This window comes from Adiantum capillus-veneris, chromosome 24 (assembly GCF_014529385.1).
Source record: "Adiantum capillus-veneris isolate H3 chromosome 24, ASM1452938v2, whole genome shotgun sequence".
NCBI lineage: Eukaryota > Viridiplantae > Streptophyta > Polypodiopsida > Polypodiales > Pteridaceae > Adiantum > Adiantum capillus-veneris.
Window position 1 is genome coordinate 50,742,225 of NC_140954.1, and position 8,342 is coordinate 50,750,566.

Sequence of the window (8,342 nt, forward strand, 5' to 3'; positions counted from 1 at the left end):
AGTATGTACAATACGCAGTACGACATGCTCTCTAATTAACAGTACGTAAAGTATGCCAATAATTTATTATATACAAAAATGTATGCATGAATATATAGAATTGAGTAAACCTAAAATTATTTAGAATTTAAATGACTTGAGATCATCATCTTAGCAACTATCATAATCATTCATAAATCATGGTCATTTCAACATTGAAGGTGTAGAGTGTATGTGTGACATATATGGGACTTTGTATCATGTCAATATTTTGCCCGACGTATATGGGACTTCATCTTTTACACCTGCTCAAGTCACCCAAACCCGCCATGGATGTTTTTGCAGACATACACATAAGCTCTCTCTTTCTCTCTCTCTCTCTCTCTCTCTCTCTCTCTCTCTCTCTCTCATCTTTGACTTGAAATAACATGAATTTTTTTTACTTTGAAATTCAATAATTTAAAACTAGTGACCTTCGGTTTGCATGACAATAAGCAAATTAGAAAATCAATTACATACCTTTTGGTGCTTTTTGATGCTAGGATTAAAATGCTAATGTCTAAAATATGATGTTGTACAGCTTCATGTCCTCACATTATTGGATAATACGAAATGACTCAGGGTCTTGAAAGCATGTATTAAGTTGGCAAAATGGGTCTCTCAAGGGATTAGTCATGGCCCTAAGAGTGTAGATAATTCTGGCCTCTCGTAGTCCAGAGGAAACTAGTGACAAAAGCGTCTGCCTTCGACTTTTGGGTGCATAGTTCTAGTCGTTCTTCTTGTATACTTTTTTGGTGTATGAGGAGAGCGGCCGGGCGTGCCCTACCCGACTCCGAAAACAAAACATGTTACAACATAGGTATAACATACAAAATAGATATTTCTAGAATTGGATATGGTGCTTGGCCGATTGGCCTTTGAAAATGTGCTCGTAGTATTTAGACATGGTTTTGAAGATATTATTATGTTTGGAGAGTTGATGGTTATTTGCCTTGATGGCGATGCACTTTCTTAGGCCTACTTTATTAACACCTTTATATTCAAACACTAATCATAATGTAGCACACTTATAGACTATAAACGAACTAGAGTGCTTCGTTAGCCGCATTTGTATTTGAATTGAAGTGAGTCTAAGGATAAGAGAAAACAAGAACCTAGAAGAGAAAAGCTTGAAGAGAGAGAGAGAGAGAGAGAGAGAGAGAGAGAGAGTGACATAATTTTGTGTTTACATCATGATCTTCGTGTCCCAGTTTTAATATGTTTAAATATGTCTTTAGCTTTTAGATTATATTAATTCTTTGATTCAATCTCTCTCTACTATGTGCATTATTGTCATTTGTGCAAGTATGGTTGTGCCATTTGAAGATTCAACAAAAGTAAATATCTCTAGAGAAGAAAATGGAGGGAGAGGGAGGGAGAGAGAGAGAGAGAGAGAGAGAGAGAGAGAGAGAGCTTGATACCTTTCACCAAAGCAACTTTTCTTGTTTCTTAATTGGTACCGTCTCTAATATATTACGATCGTGATGCCCCAATTTTGAGCGAGTACCTTGCAAAAGAACCATAAGAAGGGTTAGAATTTATACAAAGTGAGGATATGGATCATTTGAAATATATTGACTTTTAAGTGGTGTTCCTTTTTTATGTTCGAGAAAAAAAACATGCAAGTCTCCTTGCATGGGGGAGTTTGCACAGTTCTCCCCAATTTTTATAATACAAGGGAACATGCCATTCCCACAGCAGAGTGCAATTTTTAGTGCATTTATTTCACTATGTCGTTAGTATTGAGTATAGAATTCATAACATTTTACGTACCATTTTGTTTCAACATGCATTTATCTATTGTCATAATGAACAGTATGATGCAGGCTTAAGCTTTGTGAGGTAGTCTATCAAATATTGCACGAGCCTCCTCCATGTTGTCGCACTTTCCAATAAATGGGTCGATATCTAGGCCCTTTCAATAACTTGGTCATGTACCCATTTGCCCTGCTCTTCAATTGCAATGCTAGAGCATGCTTTGAGAAGCGCATTGAAGTTGACTTCGTTCGGTTGAAGACTCTCCCACTCCATTTTCTTTGCACAATAAAGTGCTTTCTCTGCTTGATCATGATATGTGTGTCCTGTGATTAGTGTAGTTCATGTTACAACACTTTTGTGTGGAAATATTTCAAACAACACTTGGGCAATATCAAGCTTCCGAGCCTTCAGATACATGTCGACAACGTACCGCCAACAATATTTGACTCACCATTCGTGAGAGTATGAGCATGCACCTGCATGTCAGTCTCTAAAGGGATTCCAACAACAGAGCATGCATTAAGAGCATGCACTAAGAACTGTTACATATAAAGACCATCGGCGAGTTGAGCATCTCATGATAAAGAGCATAGCTTGGTCCTTTTCACCGAGCCTGGCATGGGCTGAAATAATGGCATCCTAGGTAGAAGCAGCAGGTTAAAATTCCAAAAAATTAATTAGCTTGGGCAAGATTCCCAAAGGATGCGTGCATGCAAATCAAAAAATTTGCCAATATGATATTTGTTGCCATACCGTTTTGTAATATGAACTTTTGAAGTGCTTCTCTAGCTGAGTGGTCACGTTCATCTATATAGCTCTGAAACTGACCCTGAAGCTCATTAAGGAGCCTTGGTTGCTCCAAGCTATTACCAGAGCCAAGAAGGAGTAGAAACGACACTCAGCCACTTCCATCTGCTGGCAAGGAACTGCAAGGTAAGCATGCATCATTTCAGTCGCAACAATACATGTCGATCTAGAGTCGATAAATCAACAAATCACAAATGCATGTGAGAAAATTGACCTTTTTGTGTGATTTTCTGCCCAATTCCAAGGTGGGTGGGGCTCTTGCAAATATATTGATGTTCCTGGGCAATCAAAACTAACCTGATTTACATTAGAAGAAAGAGACTTCCAAGGTTCCTTTTGGGTGTGGCTTTGTATGAGCTCATGGTTAACTATAATTACCATGGGACGCAAATCTTGCAGGTTCGCCATTGAAGATCAATTCAGCAGGTGGATACAACTGATAGATCTACAAGGTAGATGCAAAGCAAGTGTATCTCTCCAAATTCAATCACCTATACTCTCATCTTGAAGGCATGTGGCTCTACACAAGTTCTCAAGGAGATTCCTATCCAGAGTGTGGACCCTTGTTATGCACTGACTGCAAGATTTTCCCCATAGGGCAGGGCCAGAAAACAAGGGCCTCTCTCTAGAACTAATTACTTACGCATGCTTGAAGGCATGTCGCTCTATGCAAGATGCCGAGTTTTTCAAACAGGAGGATTGATTGTGTCGTTCAATATAGCTTGTGTGCTTTTTTATGATACCACCTCATCGTCCTCTAGTTATTTTTTACCCTATGGCTACCTCCACCCTATGTCAGTCTCCCAACTTAGGTCACATTTCTCCGCAGGTTTCTTCATATCCTTATCTCTATCCGTAAAGACTACCACTGGCTTGCTGCTTTTAACTCCTTGCATTCATCTCTTTCAGATCTGTCACTACTTGTTGCATCAGTAAGGCACTCATCTCTTTTCCTAACATTACCAATATTGCTAAAGATGTGTGCCCTGGATTTGTTGTATTTGTCCATTCATTCTTCAATGGATCTGATCGTCTGATCGGGTCCATCCTTCTTGAAGCAATCAAATCATTGTTGTCAATGGAACCCTCCCTTGCTCTTTGCCTAAACGCAAGCTTCCCAGGTGGCGATGATGCAGGGTTTGCGTCAAATCCGGAATTGACAGGTATATCTGCTAGCTTATCACTTAGAACTCTACTTTCTAGAGTTTTCACCAAAAGAATTCGCAATGGGGATGGTGGAACACTGTTGTCTAGTGCCATGGCTTTCACGTCGTAGTGCTCGGCAACACGATAAGGAGGACATTGGATTCAAAATCAGGTGTTTCTGGCTTTGGATTCCTCACGAACCTCTCAACCTCTAGCTCCAGCCTTAACACTGTGATTTGATTCCTTGAATTCAAAACATCGTGCAAGAAGCTATCGAGGTGCTCCAAGGGGTCTGCAACAGCTAGAAGATATTTAGAAGAAGATGTAGTTGACAAAGAAGAGAATGTCACATGTGCAGCTTCACCATCATTGTTGTAGATTTTGAAGTACGCATCTTGCATAGAGCCACATGCCTTCAAGATGCATGTGTAGGTGATTGCAGCTCGAGAGAGGCCCTCACTTCGCATACATATCAACCAAGACAGTGCCAAGCATGAAATCTCTTTTCAAGAGCCTTTCACTACTAATATAAATTGTGAATTTTTGTGCCCATATTAGCATCTTGCGTAGAGACACATGCCTTCGAGATGCATGCTAGGTGATTGCATCTCAACATCTTGCGTAGAGCCACATCCTTCAAGATGCATATGCATAGGTAATTCCATATGAAGAAAAGCCCTTGTTGAGCCCTCACGTCACATACATATCGACCAAGACAGTGCCAAGCACGACAGCTTTTTTTGTGCCCATATCGGCATCCTTCAAGATGCATATGCATAGGTAATTCCATATGAAGAAAAGCCCTTGTTGAGCCCTCACGTCACATACATATCGACCAAGACAATGCCAAGCACGACACCTTTTTTTGTGCCCATACCATCATCCTTCACGATGCATGCATAGGTAATTCTATTTGAAGAGAGGCCCTCACTGATCCCTCGCGAGCTTCACAGACATATCAACCAAGACAATGCCAAGCACGATAGCTTTTTTTCTCTCGTCGTTGCTCGACTCCTTGCAGGCTCACAAGCTCTGCTCTTTTGCTACACGCCACGCTTTCTATTAGCAAACTGCCGCGTTGTTGTTTTCCCTTGCCAGCCTCAAGCCTCCCTTCTAGGCCTACCAACCTTGCTCGTCCGCTCGTAGGTTTCCTCGCTGCCTAGCTGCCCCTCTGAATCTAGCTGCTCGTCCCTCCCCGCCTTTCGATTACAGAAGCGTTTGCGAGCCAAGGGCTGCTCACCTCTCCTCCTTGACCTCCTCTACTGCTTGCCGATGCTCTTTTTTTTGCTCCTTTTTATTTTTTCCGTGCGCGCTCTGTTGCAGTTGAGTCTCCTACTTGAAAGACCTACCCCTGCACTTCGACGGCAGCTCTTTCCCTGCACTTCGACGACATCTCTTCCCGCTTTTTGCTCCTCTTTAGCTCCTGCTACAACTCTTGCTGACGACGGCTTTCTACCGACGGCTCCTCCCCTAATCTCTATTTCACGCCTCCCAAAATCTGCAGGCGATCCCCTCTGGCTTCTTCTTCTGCACTGCAACGTCACTTTGCCATCCTCCTCGTAGTGCTTCGCTCGGCCACCTCCAAAAGATAGTGCTCTACCAACTAAGCCGTCCTCCTCGCCAGCTTGCTTTTCGACCCTGTCTCCTGCTCGTTGCGCGCTTATCGCTACCTGCTTTGTCTGATGGGTCTCCTCCTCGACGGCGGCCTCAACATGCTTTTCTTTACTCGCCACCTTATTCCTTGTTTTAAATCGACACTTCCTCTTTACTTCGTTGCCTACGTTCCTACCTTGGACGCCGTTGAAAAGGCCACGACACGTGGGTTAACGGGAGCGCAGCGTTGTGATTTCGACTTCTACGCTAACGAAGTAATGAGACATTAAGACAAGACAGTATGCCAAGAAGCGTATCCTTGTATTAAGGCATCAAGATTAGAAAGTAGAGAACTTTGGATAGCCAATACGGTAATCACAACCAAATATCACTTAAAATTGCTTAAGTACAAGGGGGCAGTCCAACCAGCTCTAGTCATTAGTACACGTGGATCTATCTTGATCTTGGGTGGCTATGCTTGTGGCTATGATTGTTACGGGTGACTAAAGGTTAGTAAAGGTAAAAGGTAAGAGGTAACTAAAGGCTCCTAACCTAACCCTTGAACTATGAATGCATCACATCCAAAATATCCTTATATGAATATTGCATTGTTAGCACACAATGTCCAAAATCGTTCAACAATGAGCTAGTTGAAACACATTATGTCCATAATCTTACCACAATGAACTAGGAGCACATCCCATCTGTAATGTTGTCAAGCGGTTCTTCTTACCAGATGCATGTGCATTGAACTCCAACACGCACTTCTAGTGCACCCATTGGGAGCTTTGATTAACCCCTTCTCCTACCCTTGTGTCTCTCCCTGGCTAAAATCATGCTATGGTGAAGTTGAAATCTCCCGATTCCCCCTCTGCTTCATAGCTCGAAAGAGATATAAAGTGTTACTATTCTGTGATTCGTGAACTTAGATCCATTTGGCCTAATAATTGTCAGAAAAATCATTTACATCCTTGATGTTGACCAATTGAATAGATTGAAGCTATAGAGGGGTGCCTACAAAAAAAAGACATTCTTCAATAGTAGATTGCTAGAAGTGGAGCACTAAATAAACTTTTACCCAAATTAGACCACACATATATGTAGAGAGTGTTTCACCACACTTTGACTACACATATGTAGGCAAGCAATCTATACACACAATCAACATTAATGCAAGAAAATTGAATTAAATTGAATGGGAATCCACAAAAAAATTTATTACTCTAATCCTTCACTAATCTTTGCTAGCAATTCCAATCCATCAAAGATTCAAAGCATGCATACACATCAATGGAGTATGGAACTTGGGTCACACTACTCTATGTGCACATGCTAGGTAAACACACACACATTAAGTAATAGAATTAATATAATTCAATACATATACCATTAATACGAAGATTTAGGAAAATAAGATAATAAAATCATAACTTTCATTGTTGGAAGGGCTTCAAGTATAGATTAGCTTGAGCACAATTATTACAATGTAGAGGAAGAGGTGATAAGAGAAGTGCTTAGGTTTTCTGGTTTCACACTTGACTTAGCCAATGGATGCCAAAATGGTGAAATCCATGGGCTTTCACTAAATAAAGCAAAATAAATTACACCAAATATGTAAAAGTGAGAGGCATAAGAGAAATCTATAAGAAATCCTTAAAAATCCTAAAAACTTAACAAAGTTCTGACAGGCACATGTCATCTCCCATAAAAGTCCATCTTCAACCCCCATCCTTTTCTAAACTCAATTTTGTCCTCTAAATTATCTATGAGGCTGATCTTTGTGTTTGTCATAGCTTTTATCCCAATATCTGAAAGCTTGAAGCATCTCCTCTTGCTATTTCTTTCCAGTAAAAATAAATTAGGGTTTGTCTTGCATAACAACCTCATTATCAATTTCATGGTAGATTGTGCCACCACGATTTACAAACCGGCTAGGATTAAACAATGAACTTTATTATGCCTGCTTCTTCCCAAGCTACCGTGGAATTTAAAAATAGGAATTTAATCCAAGTGCAAAATCCTCATATGGGGATTTTTTGGGTTTTTACACTAATTTTCTCTATATCGGGGCGGAATTTCTCCCTTTTCCCTTGCCTTCAACCGGCATTTTTGAAATTGAAAATGGCACGATACTAAGGTGAGACACATTTTTCCGGAACACTGTGTGCCTTGTTGAGTTTTTTCTGTTTGTAGGTAAGAACTTCTTCACACAAACACGTGCAAAAAACTGATACTCCTTTTTTCAACAAGAAGTGGCCTTAAGCTAAAAATTGGCCATGAGCTCCAATTCTTGCGTTTTTTAATTAACACATTGAGAGTAGAAAAATAGAAGGATGCACAACCTCACATACACCCTACCCTCGCTAAAATAATTATGCGCAGGGGCGCCACCTAGCCAAGGGGAGCATGAGAGCTAGGACATGTGTACCATAAATAGTTGGAAGGAAAGTAAATCACTACCCTCACGAAACAGAGAAAATGAGTGGACTCTAAGAAGAGTTTAGAATAGTGCATAAACTCCCACGACTACACACATAAAAAGAAAATAGAAAAGAATTCCTTATAAGCGAATACACAAGAAGTTTTGGACAAATTCTCACAATGATTTCCACATTGTGACTTACCTCAACATCATGAGGGAGGCACCACATACCTAGCTAGGTACGATTGGGAGTAGGGGACCGCCTGCTCGGTGCGGCGGCCGGGGGTCCCCTGCCAACTAGGTATGCGGTGCATCTCTAGTAGAAGCTGATGTTATGCATTGTATGAAAAACACTGAAATAGACTCCGTTTTCCTACATGAGAAAAATTCTAAATCTTCTTGTGATAGCACAAGGCAAGCATCATTTAAGTGTAATATAAGGGGAAGGGGGGAGAGAGAGAGAGAGAGAGAGAGAGAGAGAGAGAGAGAGAGCTTAACTAAATTAATCCTGAAAATGGGGAGAGGGAGAAGTATGAGAGTGACAATACAACACTCAAGAAATGGAACTATGTTGAGAGTGATGCCCCATAGAGATCTT

General features: G+C 40.9%; 2 pseudogenes; both read right to left on the bottom strand.

Annotated features, from left to right (window-relative positions):
- Nucleotides 1-1,868: 1,868 nt before the first annotated feature.
- LOC147426360 (uncharacterized) lies at nucleotides 1,869-2,991 on the bottom strand (annotated as a pseudogene).
- Nucleotides 2,992-3,362: 371 nt separating this feature from the next.
- Nucleotides 3,363-4,130, bottom strand: LOC147426361 (uncharacterized; annotated as a pseudogene).
- Nucleotides 4,131-8,342: the final 4,212 nt, after the last annotated feature.